Genomic DNA, 22,589 nt, shown 5'->3' with positions numbered 1-22,589 from the left:
TATATTGGCAAAGTGAGTATTATACCTCTAGTTAAAATGAATTCCATGGGCCCAGTCATGTTGGTGGTCAAACCAGATCCGTATCAGGTTTGTAAACCTTCCATCATGACATATTTTGTAATGAGGTCACAATTGTCGCGATACCATAACAAAAAACCAACAACCCTTGCAACATCTTTTGCGTTTTAAGATACTCTTTGTAACGGGATTTTTTGCGCACACGACGACGCAGAGCTTGTAACCGAATACTACGTTTTCTCCAAACAAAATAAACGTTCATACAATATTACATTTTGCTGTTGTAAAATCGGAAATATCTTAACACTAGGGGTTTATTTATTTATTTAAGGTACACCATCGGTATATACATAAAGATCACATGAATAAAATTCAACAGACAATGACCGTGTGTTATACCATCACAGGCGTTTACAACATTCTAGTTAAAGTTTTAAACAAATAATAAAATAACACGTACACGTGATTGAGGTAACTTAAAGCTAGAGGTTAAAAAATAATAAAAACTATATAAAGTAAAATTATAGGAAATTAAATGAATTTATATAATACTTACTCCTAATTTTATATTTAAAGTTGGTGAGGGTTTCGTGGAAGATGTCGATTTGGGTTTTATTTGACTGTATTCTTCTTTTTCTATCGTGTGGGTTGTGAGGTGGATGACCAGCCGCATCAACTCTGGTGTCACGGTTATTATTAAGCCGCCAAAGACTACGTACTTACATAAGTAAGTAGTAACCGGGACCAACGGCTTAACGTGCCTCCCGAAGCACGGATCATCTTACTTTCGGACATTCAGGTGATCAGCCTGCAATGTCCTAATGAAACTAGGGATCACAAAGTGATTTTTGTGATATGTCCCCACCGGGATTCGAACCGAAGACTTCCGGATCGTGAGCACAACGCTCCACCACTGGACCACGGAGACCGTTGACTGTATTGGTATTTGCAAATATCCAAGCCTACTCAATATTATTAAAAACAAACATTGTCATTCAATCGTAAATTCACTTGTTCAATACTCGTTCATAACTCAATCATTCATTCCATCAGCCACACTGTATTTTTCTTTCACTTTAAAATAATTCGTTAAACGAGCAAGTTGTTTTCTTTACCTGCGCCCACCTTTGCAATAGACTGTATTTAAAATCGCGATGTCTTGTATAATATATATTTCGTATAATTTACTAAAATAAATATAATTATTCGCTCAAAAACAAAAAAAAACAATCTTTTCTTTTTTATATACGTTTTACTATATAGGTAGATGGTTGGTGGTAGGGTTGACAGAGGAAGACCTAGAAGGACGTACATTGACCATATTAGAGATGTCCTTAAAGAATGTTCAGTACGGTCTACTCTGAACCGGCGTGCGTGTATGGCACGATTGATGATGTGGAGAAAGCAAGAGAAGTATGTCAGGATCGAAGCAAACAGATTTTCATAGTCTGCTTACCCATATAGGAAATAGGCGTGAGTTTATGTATGTGTGTGTACTATATACTTAGTAGCCACTTAATGTCTATTTTCTCATTGCTGGGGTAAATACATAATTATATTTTTACCTAGAAATGCAGGGAATAAATGCCTTTTAAAAATATAATCTTTTTAACTGTGGTACAAAAACGATTCAGTGCAGCGAATGTTTCAGTCTGCCAGATTCGCTAAGTTGGGTGAGAGCCTTCAGCGCTCCCCATTTGTCCGGCCAAGTTAATGCCATTTGCGCCAATTCTACAATAGTCACGCCAAAAAGAATACGATTTCGACAAAAACGCGTCTCTTAAGTTTAGCCGTCAAAATATATTATTTATCTCGGCCATTTGACGCTCAATAAACCGTTAAGCACACAATGCTGCGTGTTTACTGACCTAATACAGGTATAAAAGCTTTTTCCTGTTAATTTTTCGTTTCAGATTCCGTTTATTATCCGTTAATAGCTACAAAATAAATAATGTAAAAGCTTTATAATTTATCAATAAATACTAATATTTTTAAACATTTTTAATTTTAACCGTTATTATTATTTAAAATGATAATATTGTTTGAGGTATCTCAAGTATTACGTGGTCTATAGCTGTTCATTATCAATTTTAGATATTGTACTTATAAATACTCTGGATTTTATTACCTTACCGACGTGGTTATAGCATGTTAAGTATTTTTATTTTTTAGAATTAAGGATGTTTATTTTTCAGTGATTGAATTGACATAATTTTAAGAATTTATCTTTTTATCTTCTTGAAATATTATTACCATACCTAACACACATAAATGTAATGCCATAAAATGCGTGAGATAGATAATAAATTATGTATTCCACAATATTAATAGTACATTATTATAATAAATTAATTATTCGAGCTTTCGTTTCGAGTAACTTTCGTATTTCTGCGAACTTGTTCGTAATTTGTTCTGGATTGCAGCCACCATATTTTTAGGGTTGGCACATATATGTATATTTTGCTTTTGAAAATAGGAGCCTGTTTAAATATCTAATTAACCTCACGAAAGTCATTGTATAACATATAACAGAACCACAAGGAGACTACGGAATTTAAAAACTCCGTTACTACTAATCTTTAAAGACACCTCAAGACTAAGTAATTATTTTAAAGACTTTAGTAGGTCTTGCTTACAACACTACTAATACCAGTACTTGCTACTAGTTAATGTATTACGTTGCTGCATTTTCACTATAAGACTCTTATAATTAATTATTTATAACGATTGACCAGATGGCAGACAGTGCGCCGCGACGTCGTAAAAAAATAAAAGTCGCAGCCGGTGTGTGAGTCGTACAAAAAAAAACTGAAAAAAAAGAAAACGGGTTGTAATCTGTTTAATATTTTGAACTTATATTTATGGGAATAATTTAATAGTTATTTTCTCCAGGTGGCACTAATTACTTAACCTTATTAGTATTAAATATTGTTCACTACTTGACCGGACTGTGCTAACCCTATACAACAGTTTCTCTGGAAGAAGACAGATGGGTCGCGGAAGTGAATGTTCTTATTTGTCTGTTAACTGATTTATTCTTGCAAATTACCGCAGCGGCGCCTCGAGCGGTTTATCTTTAATGTATTATACAATACTGAACATTTAATGTTATACAGAGTGTTTGGGTAAACGTGTCTTTATGATTTTGTTTCTTTGGTTTTATAGGTAAGTACAAAGATAGATAGATAAAATACTTTTAATAAGCACAATGGACACAAAATACAGATATAAGGACAGCATATACAGAAAAGCACTACAGGCGGCCTTATAACAAACAAAGACAAAACAAAACACAAAGACATATATTTACCTTATAGATAGATACATAAACTGCAGCCTGTTAATGTCGTAACGTAAATGGATGATGCGTTTGTAAGAATTTTTATTTTATTTATTTTAACTACTTACATATCTTCCTAGAACTTAAAAATTCCAAGAACTCTAATTGTTAATAAAAAAATGAGAATTAATTTAGATAGCCAATTTGCCTTCCCACAATCCAATTTAAGTCAATATCAAACTATCAACTATTAGCAATATATTTTTAATAAAAATCCGAAGTCATCATCAAATAATATCAATATTTTTAATAATAGCTTAGTTTAAGAGGCTTTAACATCGTCAAAAAAGAAAACAGAAATTTTAATAACGAAATATCGCTTCATCCCAATAAGGATGAGCGAATTTTTTATATTCGATCGATTAATTGTTTTAATCGATTTGCTTTTTAAACAAATTGAAGAATGGTCGGATACCGTGTTGAAAGTAATAGGTTTTTAAACGTACCACGTTCGGGGTAATACATCATGTAAATGTCAAAGCATAAGAATTTAATGCGAGAGTGTTCGTTTGAAAAAACCCAAAATTGAAATGTTTGAATACGAAATGAGTTAAGTCATTTATTTTTAGAATTTTATTTGCTTGTACGTTATGCTTGATTTATATGGTGTATTTTTTTAGTAAAGTAACCATTTTTGTAAAATTATCAAGTTTAAAAAATATCATGTGTTTAAAAGTTTTTTGATGCAAACAATTAGTAGCTGTTAGTTTTGTATTTAGTTAAGATTTGTATTTTTTTTAAATATCTATACATACATTTCCCACCGAGGTAAGCAGAGGCTATAGATTGCCATTTGCTTGGATCCTGACACACTTCTCTTGTTTCCTCTACATTTATCAATCGCTTCATACACGCACACCGGTTCAGAGTAGATCGTACTATTCCTACGTACTTTTCTAAGGACATCTCCAATTTTTTAAATGTATTTGTAATAATGTTGATTGTGGGAAGACCTATGCCCAGCAGTGGGACGTAGGTATGTAGACTGTGTGCGTTGTAGACATGGTGTTCTTATAGAATTAATATATTCACAGCGTGTCCTTAGCGGGATCGCATGATGTCACATAAGCAAAGAAGGAAAATTATGTCTTAAGTAGTGTTGTATACCGTTATCTCTTGTTACGAGTACTAGAGTATCAGTTACAAATACGTGTTATTTTTATATGGTAAAGAGCCTTTTATTTTGGACTTTTTACTCTTTGGTGTTTTATTGTTTATTTGATACTGTAAGTACTTAATTAAAATATAATAGTACTTAATTAAAATTAATAAAATATATAACATAGTCAAATTAAATACCTACACTAAAATACGTCAAAACACACAAATATATAGAAAACCATATCACTTTTGGACTTAACATTTATATTTTCCTAGTCTAAAATTATTATTTTTTAGTTGAGACAAAAAGATGCTAGATATAGGGATTTTTATTTAAAAAATTATCATACTCGTGAACGTATTTTGAGCTCCGAAATAAATCCATAAAATATATTTTTTTAATTTTTATTAAGTAATTAAAAAAATATGTTTTTTTCATATTCCTATCTCATTAGAATTGTTCATTTCTCTTATCAACATCACTATTTCTTAGTCTCGTAGGTCAGCGACCCCACATAACACCTTAAAAGGAACATCTGTTTGTTCGTGCTACGGAATTGTCATACTTAAATTAAGTTTATGTACACTAAACTAGGCACTCTAGACAGGAATAACTTAATCAAGAGAAGGGACTTCTATAACATAACATAAGCTCATGTCGACAACGACCTCCGTGGTCCAGTGACAGAATCTCGACAATTTTCACAAAACTCACTTTGTGATCCCTAGTTCGGCTAGGACATTACAGACTGATCAGTACGTAGTCGTTACATGAGTCATGTCAGGGATCTATGGCGGCTCAGTAATAACCCTGACACCAGGGTTGTTGGGGTTGGTAATCCACCTCACAATCGACACGATAGAAGAAGAAGATTTGAAGCAATTCACCCATCACTAATATCTGTATCCTCATATAAACCCTCGTTCCAACTAATCGCCAAGGCATCTTAATGAAACCCCCGGCGAGTCAGGATCATTGTCTCCTCAGATTTCAACAGAAAGTCTAATTAAAACTAAAATATTGCGCTTCCCGCTTCGTTCATACTATGCTGTGGCATCTGACTGCGTGTAAGCTGGTGCGAGTGGTAAGACACATATTGCGCATGAAATCTCTAAGAATGTGTGTTTTAAGTTGTGATATTAAAATTACAAGTAATATCCCAAATAAATAAATAATTTATATTTTATTTGTACCATTTAGTAAGACCTTTTGTTTTCGGTGTAGGTATATTTTTATTACAATTATTTGTATAATAATAAATATTTATTGATAATAATATAATTATTTATCTATAATTTATTATTATTTTTATCTTGTCATTTATTTTTTCTTATTTTATTTCTAATGTCACGTGTTTCACTTAAAGTCAAACCAATACGTTTTTGTTTAATTTCTTTTTTGATCAGCTAAGCGTTGCGTTAACGAAACCAAATGTAGAGCTAGGCTCTCTGGGAAGAATGTGGTGAAACATATCAACTGCTTTTCTTTAAAAAAATAAAAAGAACTGAAACTGCCGGTAGCAGCGTGATTCTCACCGCGACATTTCAGTAGGTTTTTGTCAATATGATATTTGTAGGTTTATTTGATATATTGGAGATGTCCTTAAAAAAGGTTTAATACGATCTACTCTGGACCGGCATGCGTATGAAGCGATTGATGAATGTGGAGGAAACAAGAGAAGTGTGTCAGGATCGAAGCAAATGGAATTCTATAGTCTCTGCTTACCCCGGTGAGAAATAGGCGTGAGTTTAAGTATGTATGTTATTTTGTCAATGCTAATCGAAAGGATCCGTAAGGGTGCTCGATGCGGGCGTAAGCGCCTGTTGGTTATCACACTTCACGATCACAGTCGCGGTTGGCAGTGCAGCGGTCAGCAAGGCTGTATTGACTTGTATGTAAACCGTCCATTTTTAACCACCGCCTTACCGCGCGTCCGCGTGGTCGACCGCGCCATGTGATCACCGCCTAAGGGTCGTTTTGATTTGGATTATCACATATTATAATTACTAGCGTGGCATAGCGAGACTTTAAAAAAATATTTTATCTTAATTGCCATCTGGCAACGTAACGTCATTGATACGGTTCTTTGCAAATTCTAGTCAATATTATTAAAAAAAAAAAAACTAATACAGTAGTGTGTAGTGGTACTATTTCAAGTGTATCAGGATTGAAACAAACTACACTTATTAATTATATAAAAAACAAGAATAATTATACTGCGTATAAAACGGCAATTCTCCACTCCCAACCAGCGGCTGAGCTAGGTTTACCTCACCCCTCCTCGGTCTTACTTTAGCCCACAATCGTTTGGCCTACAGACGTCACACAAACAGATACGCGTCATAATGCACAGGATAACGTCAGTGTGTACTGTCTGTGTAAAACGAGGTGTTTTATCCCTTTTTTTCGGTGTTTTGTATGAAGTGTGGATGTGGTATATTATGTATGTAGTCAATATTATTAACGGGTGTATTTCCCCTCTAACAGTTAACATGAAGCCTTTGTTATCTCATCAACACACTCATAATTAAATCAACGTTCATTGAAAAGACATTAATGATATCGTCCGATATCTTCATTCGTTTTCTTGATAGATACATTTTTAATGATGAAATGTTGTGATACGATGTGATAGCCTTTGATAATAACACGATGTGGCCCGATAGAAATCGATTGTCGATTGTTATCTGCGATATGTCGATAGTAATTATGGGGAATAAAATTAAGAGGTTGTGACGAAACATAAATTTAACATGTTCATCATGTAGGTACATAATAGTTTTAAGTTTAAACTTTTTTTATTTTAGTCCTATGCCTATGTTATTCACGTATAAAAATTTCTTTTTTGTCCTTTACCATGGCTCGGGGGTAAATCTAAAGCGTAACCAGGTGCCGACATGAAATTATTATTGAAATCTTAAAATTTCTAAAGAGAAAAATAAATCGGAAAAATTTCGATATCTTCTTCAATTTTCGATTAATTTTCTCTTTGCGAGTGTCCCTAAGCACGGTGAGTGCTATAATAAACAAAAATAAATTACAAGTAAATCTTAAGATTTACCGCAGTTTGGGCATTTACAGTAATATATAGGTACTTACGTTGCAGTAGAGATGCGACTAAAATGGACATAATATATAAACTCGCGCCTATTTTGCACCGGGATAAGCAGAGACTGGAATTCTACTTGTGTCGATCCTGACACACTTCTCCTGCTTCCTCCACATCCATCGTTTCATACACGCACGCCGGCTCAGAGTAGATTGTACTAAACCTTTTCTAAGGACATCTCCAATTTGTCTAATCTAATCTCCAAAAGTACGCCCTTCTAGGAACAAAACTAAACTAAAATGGACTCGTCTTCAATATTACATTTATAAACAAGTGTCACCTCTGTCGTCTACTAAGTTGGAAAATTAGATGCTTACACATTTTGTGGTGTGGTTATAACCTTGACTCTGTAAAGCAGTGTGGTGTGTCTGTGTCATCCCACATGATAGTGTTGGCAATTAGAGTCGAAGGCTCGTCACTAGCACGCCGCGAGGTGTCAAACTGTAGGACAGAGTAGGTGAGATGGGCGGTGGTAAGGTCGGCTGTACACTATCGATGTTAGATAGGTATTTTGTGAAGTTCTTCTATTGTGTGGATCGTGAGGTGGAGTACCAACCTCATTAACACTAGTGTCAGGGTTATTACTGAGCCGCCATAGGCCCCTGACATGACTCATATAACGACTACATACTCTATTATTTTTATTTATTTATTAAATCTTAATACTAAATATACAGTCATTACAGTCATGAGCAATATAATGTACCCACTTTAGGACTCTGTCGCACTAACATATTTGACATTTAGTGAGACTTACAGTTCAATTTGTCAAAAAAGTTAATGTGACATGGTACTAAAGTGTATACATTATTAATGCTCGTGACTGTACATAACTAAAAGTCGTAACAGTCGCTTCTTCGTGTTCGAAAAGCCTTAGGCTGTTTCATCGCTAGTGTCGCGACATTGGCCCACTTACTGCCGATATTTGGTTGCGACAGACGAACCTGCAGTCTTGTATATGTATAATTAATGTGTCATTTAAGAGTTTAAATTCGACGCGCAACCGTGACATTATCGTCGAAAGTCTAACGATAATGAAGATGTAAGTGTTAGGGGTAATTATTGGTTGGTCAGTTTTTTTGACAATGATTAAACACTGCAGTTCATGCTTTATCTATGCTATGATGATGATGAATTTAGCAATGCCCTGCAAAACTTTTAAAAAAGTTTGCTTGTTTGTTTGTTTGTTAGTTTGCTCTAGTATATTACAATATAGTGTATTACAATAATTAACGAAATTAACAATTAATAACAAAAATTACCTAGGACACGAAATTGCTGCAAATCTTTATTCTTAAGATATAAACAATGATTAAATTACATTGGACTTTTCAGTTTAAGTACACTTAAATAAGGGATATTCACTACTTCGCTATTCGCCCAACCTATCATTTCTCTTTTTTAATAGAGCAATTTCCAATTCAATAAGATCATTTTGCATTCACGGAATCAATCTCTTTGGAATGCGTACAAGGTAAATGGCTCTATAACTACCCACTGAGACAGTAGGCATCATTTGTTTCGTCACACCATCTGCTTTAACTGGTCAAGTTTTGGTAAAACCCTTGCGAAACCTGTTGGTGACGTGTCAAAGTTAGTGCTTGCTTTTTTTAGCAAAAAATTGTGTGTGATATCATGAATGAGTTCTGTTAAGTCATTCAGATCTTGAATCATTGGAAATTGGCCGGATTTGGTGTTATATTTATTTATGCAAATAAAAAAAAAAAATTGTTTGAATACGGATTTGATGTTTGCGTGTTCATAAGACTGTGGATTACGGAAAAATGTAAATCCCCTTAATAGACATTGCTAACGACTAAGTTATACAATTATCTTAGCAGTTTGTAGTTCGATAGACGTTGTATTATTCCTTATTCTATGTACATAGTGTCGTACAACTGTACAAGACATCATTTCACAAAAACTGTAAAAAAAATTTTGGTTGGGTGAAAATGTAAAATGTGTTGTCGTGTACATTCTTGTAAATTCGTTTTGTCGTTGTAAAATTTTCTCTTGAAAGAAACAGTTTATACGCTTCTTCTCTTGAATCAAAACATTTTGATGTTAACTTCTTGGCCGGACAAATGGGTAGCGCTGAGGGCTCTCACCCGATACAGGCCAGGCCAGCAGGCATGGCCAGATGGACGCGAACTTCGGCTCAGGGTATAGTCAAAGAGGATTATATTGGAAAGAAATAATCGACCCTAGTGGGCCCATCAGGTGGCCTGATATGACACGATTCGTTTATGACAAACAATATAGAAGGAAAAATTTAAGGGAAGAGAGGAAAGGGTAGACCTAGGAGAACATTTATGAAACAAATAAAAGAAAAGGTGCAGGTCGTGTCGTATCAGGAGGTGAGGATTTGGCGGGAAGACTCTCTGGGCCCATAGCGATAAGCGCGCAATGAGGGAACTCGTCGACCACGCGGGCGGGTTTGTTTTTGCAGGCTGATTGAATACTTCATCAATCATCATCACTCATATAATAATCGGAATGATTACTCGTCAAAACTAAAGGGTTTACAGCCGACTGCATAATTAGTCACTCATCTACTTTTTACTTACAATCTACATCATTGGCACACATCATTTCTGGGTCAAAGAACAGCCGACCTATCGTACGACTTAAAAAAAGCTTATTCCTATTAGCCATATCTATTGTTCTTTAGTTTTTTTTTTTAAATCAAATACTAGTAATATAACAGGAAACTTAATTAGATGATCGGTAACGAAGTTTTTGTAGCAGCTTTGATAAGATCGTCTCAGTATTAAAGCTGACTATACAGAGATTCTTAGAAGCTGATTTGATAAACTAACTTTGTTGGGATTTCCAATTTACCTGATATAAATAGAATTACTTTATATTTATATCGTTTTGTAAAATTATTTATACGTGGAATTATTATTAATGAATCTAAAAATGCATGAATATAAGTAAAGTCACTGTGTTACAGCGGCGTGCTTCAGGTTATTAATTTATTTTAGTGCAGTTTACACTAACGCAGTTGATTCGACCATTATAGACGGCGATACGGCTCATCACCACGTTGATCTAACATAAAACACGGTGAAGTGTGGGTACTTAGTTCATCTTGCGATGGATGTATATTCAAAGAGCAAAAGTGCAGTCACTGAGCCTGAGAATAATTTGTAAACAGTGGTGAAATTATAAAATATATGTTTTCTAGGTGTTTTGGTCTTTTACAGAAACGACATGTAACGAGGAGGAAGCGCAACCAGCAAATTTATTGCTTTGCAAGAAACTGATTGGACTTTTGCACCTTATCGTACCTCTGACTACCCCAATCGGGATATGGTAGGAAGCTTATGTATGTATGTTCCAAGGTATTCCGAAATCTGTGACGTCAAAGATCACACCCAGTCATTCTCAAAGTTGACCTACTAACATAGACCTCTAGTCAAAAATATCCGGAAATACATGACTAATATGGCAATGGCACATTTCTCGTGTGACGTAGAGACCTCCGATGGGTCATTTGTGACCTTAACAATTATATTAAGAGAAATGAACGTCAACTAGATCCGTAACTTGTTCATTAAGTATGGTACAAGTTATGAAGTGAAGCGTAGAACTACTGGTTATTGGTTAAAGATATTAGTGACCTTTTTTTATTTTAATGGCTTTTAGTTTTAATTTGGCATACAAACTTACTCTGTCTGGGCACGTTAAGCCGTTGGTCCCGGCTATTAGCCTTAAAACAACCTCCACCAACCCGCATTGGAGCAGCGTGGTGAAGTATGCTCCATACCCCCTCCGGTTGATTTAGGGGAGGCCTGTGCCCCGGAACTGTGCAGTGGAACGTATATAGGCTGTTTATGTATGTATGTACAAACTTACTCTGTACCTCCATCCAGTGCATGATCGATTAACTAAATAAATTAATTTCTACCACTATGCGGCTGTGCGAGACATAATTATAGGTTGTTTTTTTTAGTAATGTTCATAATATTGCGGTTACCCATAGCGATACAAATATGACATACCTAGTAGAATAGTAACATTATAATAGTAGCAGTCTTGTGCCGTGTGCCAGGGGGGTTAAAATGGCCACACCGAAGCAATTCATCTAAGAAAGCAATATGGCTTATTGACATTTGTTTGCATTGCGCACTTAATTGTATATGCGCAAATGTTAAAATTGCAATATTGTTTTTAAGATGAATTGCTGTGGAGCAGCGTGGTGGAGTATGCTCCATATCCCCTCCGGTTGATTGAGGGGAGGCCTGTGCCCAGCAGTAGGACGTGTATAGGCTGTTGATGTATGTACGTATGTATGGCTTTTTTAACCCGCCTGTACGTGGGAAGAGCTTATGAATGCTGCCGATAATACTGTCCGAGTCGCAAAATACTGGCCTGAAAAAGTTCGAATGCCATCAAAACGAAGACAAAGAGATAATAGTATTTGTACTCACACGACCGCGAAAAATGGGAAGGGCTTTCCCAGCAGTAGAATCTTGTAGGCTAGATTACATTAGAGTACAATAAAAATCTTTAACTATTATTAATTAAAAAATCTTGTTAGCTCCTATCGCGTTTTACCTAACGCATTTAATAATGTAAATGAAACAATGAATTAAATTCGCCAGGCGTTCAAACTTAATTAACTCTGACATTAATTGCTTTTACATTCATGAGTTTTACACTTACACATTGAAAAATAATTTGTTTATATCTTACCGTTTTAATGCATTACAATGCAGGTTTATATAAATACTGTATATGTATACATTTTTAATAAGACTACACGTTAGTACCTTACTTACTATACACAGATAACTTATACAGTATAGATGCCAAAAAACCTCCCCTTTGATATCCTAAGCAATTTAACTGCGTTGGAAACCCGATACGCTTCATCTCACGTCTTGCGTCCCCATCTCGGTGTCGATAGCAAGGTGATTAGTATTTCGGGCGCGCATGGTGGGAGCGGCGCGCGCAGTCTCTCGCCGCTAGCCCTCTGCGCGCACGTCGCCGCGCACGACCACGCGCGCCAAATTCAAATTCAAAAATCGAACACCAGAAAAAAGTGCCTTTTGTTTTCACCGATTTTATGCCATCAAAAGTGAATTTCAGTGTTGTGTGCCAGTGTTCGCTTGCAAATAGCTACGCTCGACTCTGAGCGACTTTCACCCACACCAAGAGTTTTTGCAAGCGGTGAGTGTTATATTTTTAATCGCGTAATTGTTGTTACACAATACAATTTTATCTGTGGAAATTGTGACAAAAAAGTTTTTTCATATGAAGTTCCTTATGATATTGAAAGTGTGTAATTATAGACATGCGTGAGCAATTACTATTTATGCGGAATGCATACGAATGGCATTTTGATGTTTTTTTAATGAATAGTTAATTTGTATTGTGTTAATTTTCGATTTTATTCTTGGTTTGAGAGAAATATTTCTGTAAAAGCTGTGGGAGTCTCGTTGATGTCTTTTGTATGCGCGGCGCCGTATGGAGTGGAGCGTATTACGCATGCGTTGACTGGCTTGCGTTTCTTTCTAGAATACGCATACTTTATCTTGCTGAAAGTCATATTCATACATACACATATTCACACTCGTAATCCCTAATGGGGTGGGCAGAGCTTGTTACGAAGTTCTTGATACGTACTTCTAACATAAGTACTACCATACATAAACTATCTTGTATGTTAATATACACATAGAAAATCATTGTATTTTAAAAAATAAGCTTTAGTTAAGTAACTGCAAAAAGACTTTGTGACAAAAGTTATAAAAACAAATCTCTACATAAACAGTCATTTACTAAAAGGAAAGTTATGAAACCTAAAGTAAAGTTAAATGTTTAATATAGAACAAGTTAATGTGCTACTTGCGTTCAATACTGCCACTTGCCGTTACTGTCCTACTTCTGAGGACCGTGTAATGTTCACGCCTTGTCGCTTTCAAGGGTGACAGTGAAAATACAAAGTAAAACTATACTGTTTTTAAATGAATTCTATTTTTAAATTTTGTAATATTTTTCTGTAAGTGGCCAGTTCCGGATTCATAAATAAAAAAGAAGATAAAACACACATATAAACTCATGCCAGCCCCGTTATATTTTTCGGGTGGACAGAGCCAAAAAAGCTTAAAAAGCGAAAGTATTTTTTTTTGTAGAAAAATAAGTACGGAGGAAAATAATAATAAAGAGAATTTAATTGTATTGGTGTTGAATTTTGTGGCATCATAAGTCTCACTCATTATAAAATATTATTTTTTCATAATGTTCACTGCTGGACAAAACCCGAAAAAATACCATTACAAAAGAAAAAAAAAAATTTGTACGTGAAAAATAATATTGCAAAATGTGTCCATCATTGATGAATATATAATTTTAATATGCAATATGACATGCAAACATCATCAAATATTACAATGAACATAACATGTCAGATAATATATAAACATAATGTAATGTTTTAGTCAAGGATCCGAAAATAGTTGTATTACGAAATCAATATTAACCAGTTAAGTTAGGAAACGCGAGTTTGAGGGATTATGTCATCAATATACGGAGACGAATAAAAAACTTAAAAATATATCCGGAAAATATGTAATATACTGCTAATTATATAATTTATGTTTGTATTTTAAGGAGAATCATGGAAATATAGTGTTAATTTTAATCACGAAAACGATTTTAAATTATTACTTATTCTATAATTTCATTTGTAATATTACAATATTAATAAAATTGGGCTTTTATAAATATTATTTTTTGACGGAATAATTTACTTTTTTATTTATTAGATCATATATTAGTTAAATAAATATGAAAATCGACGCGTTCGGAGTCACCCAGTGAGCTTACCCGATAAAACATATAACGCCACGCTCACGCCGCTATCCCAATTGGGGTAGTCAGAGGTACACCCATCGCAAGATGAACTTAGTACCCACAATTTAGCGAGCTTTATGTTAGACCAAAGTAATAGGTGGTGAGGCGTATCGCCGTCTATAATGGTCAACTGTGTTAGTGAAAACTGCACATCCGACAAAAAACGATTCTATCTGTTTTGTGATAATGATTATAATTCCATACAAAACTTCTGACAGGGTGTATGTACGATGCGAAAGAATTTAGTGACCTTTAGGCGTTCCCCAAAAACACGATAGATGGCGTTGTTAAGTTTTTTCTTCGTTTAAACTTCTAATTTCATGGATAACAGACATTATCTTTGTTTTTGGGTATAAATGATGACCCTTTTTATCACACCAAAGTACAACTCGAACTTTCACCCATTATTATTCTGATCAAAATAAACTATGGGTAGTAACAGCAATATCCGTATCAAACTGGATTTACAAAGTTATTTTTGTGGTATGTACTCACTAAGAATAAAACCTGGGACCTCCGGATCGTTAGTCTAACGCTAAACCACTGGACCACAGAGTTGTGTAAAATATACGTTTTCAAAACCCCAAAAACAAGTCTTTACAAAGTCAAACTCCACTACTGTAAAACAGTGACAATACGTTTTCACACACTCGATCGAGCGTTGCACAAGTGGCTCGCTGTCATTGTATTCGTCACAAAAAATGTAACTGTAGCGTTTGCGTTAAATGAACCATTACCTTTCCTTTGTCAAACGTAAACGCAGGACAATATACGTTACGGACTGGGTCGCCTAGAAATAAGTAATTGGGGACCTTTTGAAATGCTAATTTTGTGACGAAATTTTGAAGAGGGCGCGCCGCGTTTTTTAGTTGATGTTCAAATTCGAAATTCACGCATATAATCTTTGTTAGGTTAGACAGAGCTAGAAATCAGACGACAATCTTCAGCCACACGTTTAAGCATTATATTACTGTTAACTAACATAAGATAACAAACATTTTATTGCACATGCAGGAAATACAAAATCACAAAACAAGCGAGAAATAGAAAGAGCTGCCTTATTGCTAGGTATAAATCTCTCCCAGGCAATTGTTGGGTAATTAATGACTATTAAACTTTTCTTTTATTGTAAAGTAAATTCACTTTCATTCGTTTTCAAAGTTCATTACAAATATAGCCATACAATTCTCTATAGTTCACTCAGTATCGCATCAAATAATAGAATCCACACTTTATACAGTACAACACGGCATTGTTTTACCAAGTGATTCCAATTCCGAGCCTTGAGGCCGTCGGAAGGGAGTCATTTCGGTATCTTTTCAACAATTATCTCTTTTCCGATTCAGTAGAAAACTTCCGACAGGATATACTTCATGTCAGACATTGCCAACTGATACTAAACCCTGTACATACGTGTTATGTAGCTCGGAATCCATTGAACAGTATATCCGGCCGATTAGACTGAGTGTATTGAAGTTATAATGAAAGAAAATAACAAAAATTGAACTCTGTTTCTGAGTAGTATAATTAGCTTTACGATTGGCAAAATTAACATTTAAATTAGTGTACTTAGCGAAGTCGAATATTTTGTACCTACACTCGTAGTTGATGGATTGATGTTATGTAAAGGTTGAGTATAAAAATATTTTAAGAGATTTAAGAAAAAGTGCTTTTCATCCGTATTCTAATCCTCCTCTGAGAATTTTGGTATTTTAAGTTGAGATTTAAATCCTCGACTTCATCACAACAACGGCCTCCGTGGTCCAGTGGTTGAGCGTTGGGCTCACAATCCGGAGGTCCCGGGTTCGAATCCCGGTGGGGAATCACAAAAAATCACTTTGTGATCCCTAGTTTGGTTAGGACATTACAGGCTGATCACCTGATTGTCCAAAAAGTAAGATGATCCGTGCTTTGGAAGGCACGTTAAGCCGTTGGTCCCGATTACTACTTACTTACTGATGTGAGTAATCGTTACATGAGCCATGTCAAGGGTCTTTGGCGGCTCAATGATAACCCTGACACCAGGGTTGATGAGGTTGGTAATTATCTCACAACCCACACGATAGAAGAAGAAGAAGAAGTACATAATAACGTGTATGGGTGCCGTTTACGATTAGCAAAACTGTTGATTTTTCTTTAAACATTTCGGGTTATTTTAATAATGATGGTAAATGTACAAATTGACTTACAGATTTGTGCAGTTCATAAAATTTTATCGTCTCATATTTCCATATTTTTTGACGCTGTAATGTAAAGATCGAGTATCACGCGCAGTCGAATTGATTGCGATGACTCTGGACTTTCTTACATATCAAAATTGACGGATTTTGAGTTTGCATGCTCACGCTTAATATCCCGAAGGTCTGTTCTGAATGTAATAATGATATGTCATTGTGTGATTATAACGAATTGTAGTACTTCTTCAAAAGGTAAGGTGGTTTTCAATGTGCGATAATTTTCAAATCTCATGTATAATAATCAATTTTAAGATATTTAAAATTTTATTTTCTAATTTAAAGTACGGTGATTATTAAGAATATATACTTAACTCTAACGTCTTTCTTTTGTTGACATTGAAATGTCAACTTAAATCTGTTAAACACTTGTAAAGTTGTGATGGTATAGATAATACTGGCGTGAAATTTCCGGCGTAGTAGGATGAACAAGAATAATAATTATACTCGGTCCTTGTTTGAGACGGTTCGTATAATTGAGATAGAACTTCACTTACTGGTAAGTTCATTTAATCTCTTAATTATTGATATTCTTATCTTCAGGTAATATTTCATACAAAATTTCACTTTAGCGTCCGTTTACTAAACTACTTTTTAATTATAGAATTGATAACCTCCTTCTTTTTTGAAGTCGGGTTAAAATTCTTCAAAACAATGGTTTTAAATCAACAACACAACAAAGGACGAGATGAACCGAGAAATGAAATTCCTTTTTTGCGATGAAACAAGTTACTCATAACGGTCTCAAATAACATCCATTAATATTATAAAATAAAACAAAAGACGAATATCTAGGTAAATGGCACTATACTGTCTCTTTTGATGACATTTATGCCGCGCGGTCAGAAAGAGAAATCATGCGACAATCAATTTAGGAATTTCACACCTCTCAATGCTATCTGTTACTCGTAAAACAAACAAGTTTTGTAAAAGATAAAAAAATACAATTATTTGTTTTTGAAAACACGAAATGTTATAATAATTTGTATTAAATGTAGTAGTTCTACAGTGTATTGTAGTTTTTAATTCTTAATGTTTATATTCATAATTCTAAATTTTTATTAAATTCGTGTTTAATTTTTTGATTGTACTCGACCAAAAATATTTTCATTTTAAAAGTTGTTAGGATTCAAGATCCCATATAGATCCAAGCTTCTGACTCTACATGCCCTAACTCTATAAGTACTAACTCCACGTGTCCTAACTCTACAAGCGCTAAAATATGTGGCTTAGCCGTTTTGTTCCTACAAGAACTATTGTTTAAGTACCGTGCCCCTAAATGTCTACTGCGAGTTTAATTTCTACGGTCGACCTTAGAACGCCAATCACTATGTTATCGCATGACGTATCGGATTGAATATTTCTTCTCCACTGAGTTACGACTGGAATGACTACTCAAATGGTTTTACACATCTCATCCATATGGAACGTAATGATGAAATTAAAGATGCCGCCACTTAGTGAACTGTTTTTTTTAGTACCATGTCTGGTCGCTTCTATGCATTTTTCCCCTCATTCAGCGCTTATCGCTATCGATCCACTAGGGTCGATTAATTCTTTCAAATATTTTCCTCTCAGACGACGTCTCAAGCCTGTTGTCTTAAATTTTGTAACGGGTGAGAGCCCTTGGCGCTCCCCATTTGTTCCCATTTGTGTAAGTGTGCAACGCAAACAAAATGTTGAATAGCAATATTGCTTTTAGACGAATTGCTGCAATGTTGCCTTATTAAACCCCCAGTATAGTCTTATCAGATGCGAAACAGTACATTTTTATAGACAATACGACAGCTATAAATATTGAAAGGATAAACAAAGTACACGTGAATATATATATCACAGATTTTTTAACAACTTAAATAGAGTTACGAAACTCATATAATTTGCATAATATTAGACCAAAAACCATTCGCCTCCCCATATCACTTCAATACATATCTGGATCAAGATCGTAGACCATTATAATGTAACATTAGGCTCACACTTTCCATAGTGTAACAGTGTCCTCAGGCCGAGTGTTGCAACGCGCGTGCGCGGCTAATTGTAATGGCGCAAGTCAGGTGCGCGTGCACAGTGCGCCGTGCAAAGAATTTTATTCAACTCGCATTTTCATATATTGGACAGGAATATTTTTGATTATTAACTAGTTATAAATTTGTTCGTTTTTACTTATGATCTGATATAAAAATATAGAACGGATTCAGCTGCGTATCTTTATTCACTAGGTAACATAGTTACACTTTGAATCGTAATTTTTTACATAACGAACGTCTCATCCGCCAAAAACTACTGCAGCTTCTCACAACCTGTATAGCCGGGGAAAAGAACTGCAAGAAAACCCTCGGCACAGGACCCTAGACGTTCTTTTAAAAAAATAAATATAAAATATTTTTATACAATTGATATCAAATGTGTTATAAATATAAAATATGTTCTCTAAATAAATTAACACTACCTGACATAAATCAATCAACTTTAGCGATATTATTTCAATTTCCATTATATTTTTAATTACTTATTACCAAAAGCTATAAAAAATAATTTAACAACAAAACGTCCATTTATGGAAATCCATAAATCATCTGAATAACGAAGGCAATTCTAATATTTTATCCACCCGGATTCATCTTGACCTGAACGAGTCTTGACAATTAAGAAAAAAAGATTATGGTTTAAAAAACACATTCCTAACTATTATTTAATATAACTGACCTCTTGAAGGTCAGGACGATAGTGATCTAATAATTCTATTTAGGTTTATATTGGCCCCGAGTCCTGCAGACACATCTTAATTTTATTTTAAGTTATACCCGTTATTTTGTTATCCGACGAAAGAGAAATGGACGGATCATTGAAAACCTCTGAAAACTGATAATTTTAAAACGATTGAGTAAATGAATGAATAACCCGGTCGAATGAAATAGACTACTCGCTCATAATGCTCGTTCGTTTGACGTGTGCTGTCAACTTAATTCTGTCGGGCTATTGGCCAATATAACATTTTGGAATGGGTTTTTTTTATTTCTGGCTAAAATTGACATGTGTTTCATAAAGTAAACGAAACAATAACCCTGATGAATCAAATAGGCATCTCGCTGGTATCCACGTTTAGCACGTGTCCTGTCAACTAAATTCTGTCGGGTTAAAGACACGTAATATTTTAAAAGGGTAGTTTAAGATTTCTGTGTATATAATTTTAGCGTCCCTTTCTTTTTCGGCGCATAAGAAAAAGACAGGTGTAAAATACATCCGGTTTTTACTGAACCATAGTCATAGCCGCTCCTTAAATGCTACAAAAAAGAACATTTGTAATGATGCGTGTTTTCCAACTTTGTCTCCAAGCAAGGGATCTCATTTGAATCGTCTTAATTGATGACACTATAATTTAACAAATTGACAACTTTTTTGCTAACTTTTAAACTAACCAGTTGGATTAGTTAAATCAGGTTTGTGTGTTGCTTTCTTTAAATGTTTTTAAATAAACATTATAAACTGACGCCTGTGATCCAAATATATATTTATTCAATTTGTGTTTTATTTCAAGACGAAAATCTCAGCACAAGTTTAAACTAATGATTTTCGAATTTGTTTTCGAATTCATATTTGGATCATAAATGATTATCACATGCTCAGCGGTGAAAGAAAACATCTTGAGCTATATTGGACTGATTTTCACTTGAGCTGGAAGGCCAGACAGGCAGCCGCTTCTGTAAAAAAACCGGACCTGTCAAATCATCAGGTTAGGTAAGCGAGCCTCGTGAGAAACGGGATATCGCTTGGGAGATATTGATATAAAATATATGTAAAAGAAATTAAAAAGTACGGGAAATATTAGTGAAAGTTAAACTCTATGAAAACAACCATTCAAATTCTAAAACAAATATTAGCGTGTCAAAAGCATAAAGGATATTTGCAATAACTTGTAAGTCGACGTCGAGTTAGCGTAACTTTCTTGAAACGCCACTCGTACGCAATACCGCGATAAATACCTCCTTAAAATATGTATTGAGCACTAGGACTGCATAAAAGTGGGGGTAATTAATAAGTAGGCTTAATATAGGTCTTTAAAAGTGCAGTGAGATGTAAGTATATACCGTTTAAATTTCAATTTGCTAAATTCTAATGATGTTCTTTTGTTTTTTACAGGTAAATATCACCTCAGTTCGTTTCTGTAGCGGTAAGAATCTTTTTTGTTCAGAAGTTGCTGCAAATTCTCCACTATTCTACTTACTTCTACTGCTCTAATTATAACTTGTGGCTACGCTACTTATTTGGTACATTTTACGAGCGTGAATTTATTATCTTATAAAAAAAGGTGTACAGTAATGAGCAATATAATGTACCCACTTTAGGACTCTGTCGCACTAACATATTTGACATTGAGTGAGACTTACAGTTCAATTTGTCAAAAAGTTGATGTGACATGGTACCAAAGTGTATGACATATTAATGCTCGTGACCGTACTTAGGTCTCGTCTAGGTGTGTTGTAAAATAACCCGTGCGTATTAAATAGACATCCAGTGTCAGGGGGTTGCTTCCAAATGAGGTGTTTACATAATTCGGAACAGGAATCTAAGCTACTATTTTAAGTAATCAAAGCAATTTGCAATATTATGTTAGACTTCATCGTCTTCAAGCGTCAGGATTATTTGTATCTTGAAGACAGCGCCTAGAAATAATAATTCTCTGACATTCTATTATAGATTTATTTATTTATTTGTACACAATAGAACACAGAAAGAAACATACAAAGAAAACAGACAGTACAGGTAAGCTTATCTCTAAGAAAGAGATTTCTTCCAGCTGACCTTACGTGATAAGGAGACATGCAGTGTATAATACTACAGATAGACATACCTACATACGCGTATAGATATGACCTTATGGAACGCGTGAGATATTCTAAGCAGACAATTCAAACAGGCGTTTAAAGTGTAATTTCAAATAAAAGCTTCTTCATTCAATTCGACGGTGCGGCCAATTACTTTCTAATGCACTCCCGATCATAGAGCTAAGATATGCTCTTCAATACGCTTGTATGAGTATATCATTGGAAGCGTTTCTCTTTAGATAATTAATCAAGTGTTTAATTAAACTCATTATGTTACTGGTACAAACTAGTTACATCCATGTTGGAAAGCAAGCTGACAATTATTGTGAGCAATAGTGAGCATCTTTTCACCTTCGGCTTGCGGCTTGCTTACTAGTAAGAACTTATACTATACGATCGCAGGACACACACAGTACGGTCATGAGCATTAATATGTATACACTTTGGTACCATGTCACATTAACTTTTTTGACAAATTGTACTGTCATCAATTTAAGAGCCACGCTCTTGTCGGTGTAGCATTTTCCATTCCAGTCTATCAAAGGCCAATTCCTTGACTTCCCTATAAGACACGACTTTAACCTTTCCTTTTCTGTTCCATGTAAGCTCTTCTTGGTCTTCCCCTTCCTCTCTTTCCTTCTATGATGTTTTTTAAAAAATTCGTCGTGTTTTATTTGGTGTCCAATCATCTTGCCTCTTGTGTCTTGTGTCTGTGTGAAATTGAACTGTAAGTCTCACTAAATGTCAAATATGTTAGTGCGACAGAGTCCTAAAGTGGGTACATGATATTTCTCATTACTGTACACCTTTTTTTTATAAGATAATAAATTCACGCTCGTAAAATGTACCAAATAAGTAGCGTAGCCACAAGTTACTCTCGCGTCAAGAATGCTATAGCAAACTAAAAGTTTCACGATGTCACTGACTGTAATGGTCAAGCCGACTGTATAACTGACAGTGTGTCTAACACAGTTGGCCATCCACCATCGACATCGTAACGAAAACTTTGAGAGATGATTCAGACCATGATTTTATAATATAGATAAGTATGGAACTTTCAGTTCAGTTTCAGTTTCAGTAATGTTTTTTTAGA

General features: G+C 34.7%; 1 protein-coding gene and 1 long non-coding RNA gene across 4 annotated transcripts in view; one reads left to right on the top strand and one right to left on the bottom strand.

The window, feature by feature from the left end:
* The window catches only part of LOC126378329 (uncharacterized), a 231,319-nt gene that overhangs the window by 61,881 nt on the left and 146,849 nt on the right, over positions 1-22,589 (top strand). Inside the window, exon 1 of one of the 3 annotated variants that reach the window (XM_050026580.1) lies at positions 12,544-12,747. The exons of the other annotated variants lie outside the window; for them this stretch is intronic. The gene's annotated coding sequence lies outside the window, so the exon portion shown is untranslated. Of the gene's footprint in view, positions 1-12,543; positions 12,748-22,589 lie in introns of those variants that run through there. 3 annotated transcript variants of the gene reach the window in all.
* LOC126379154 (uncharacterized) overlaps positions 1-22,589 on the bottom strand; it is a 64,216-nt gene that overhangs the window by 16,723 nt on the left and 24,904 nt on the right. The window lies entirely within an intron of this gene.

This window comes from Pectinophora gossypiella, chromosome 2 (genome assembly GCF_024362695.1).
Source record: "Pectinophora gossypiella chromosome 2, ilPecGoss1.1, whole genome shotgun sequence".
In the NCBI taxonomy this organism is placed as follows: Eukaryota; Metazoa; Arthropoda; class Insecta; order Lepidoptera; family Gelechiidae; genus Pectinophora; species Pectinophora gossypiella.
This window is presented reverse-complemented; position numbering and strand designations above follow the sequence as displayed.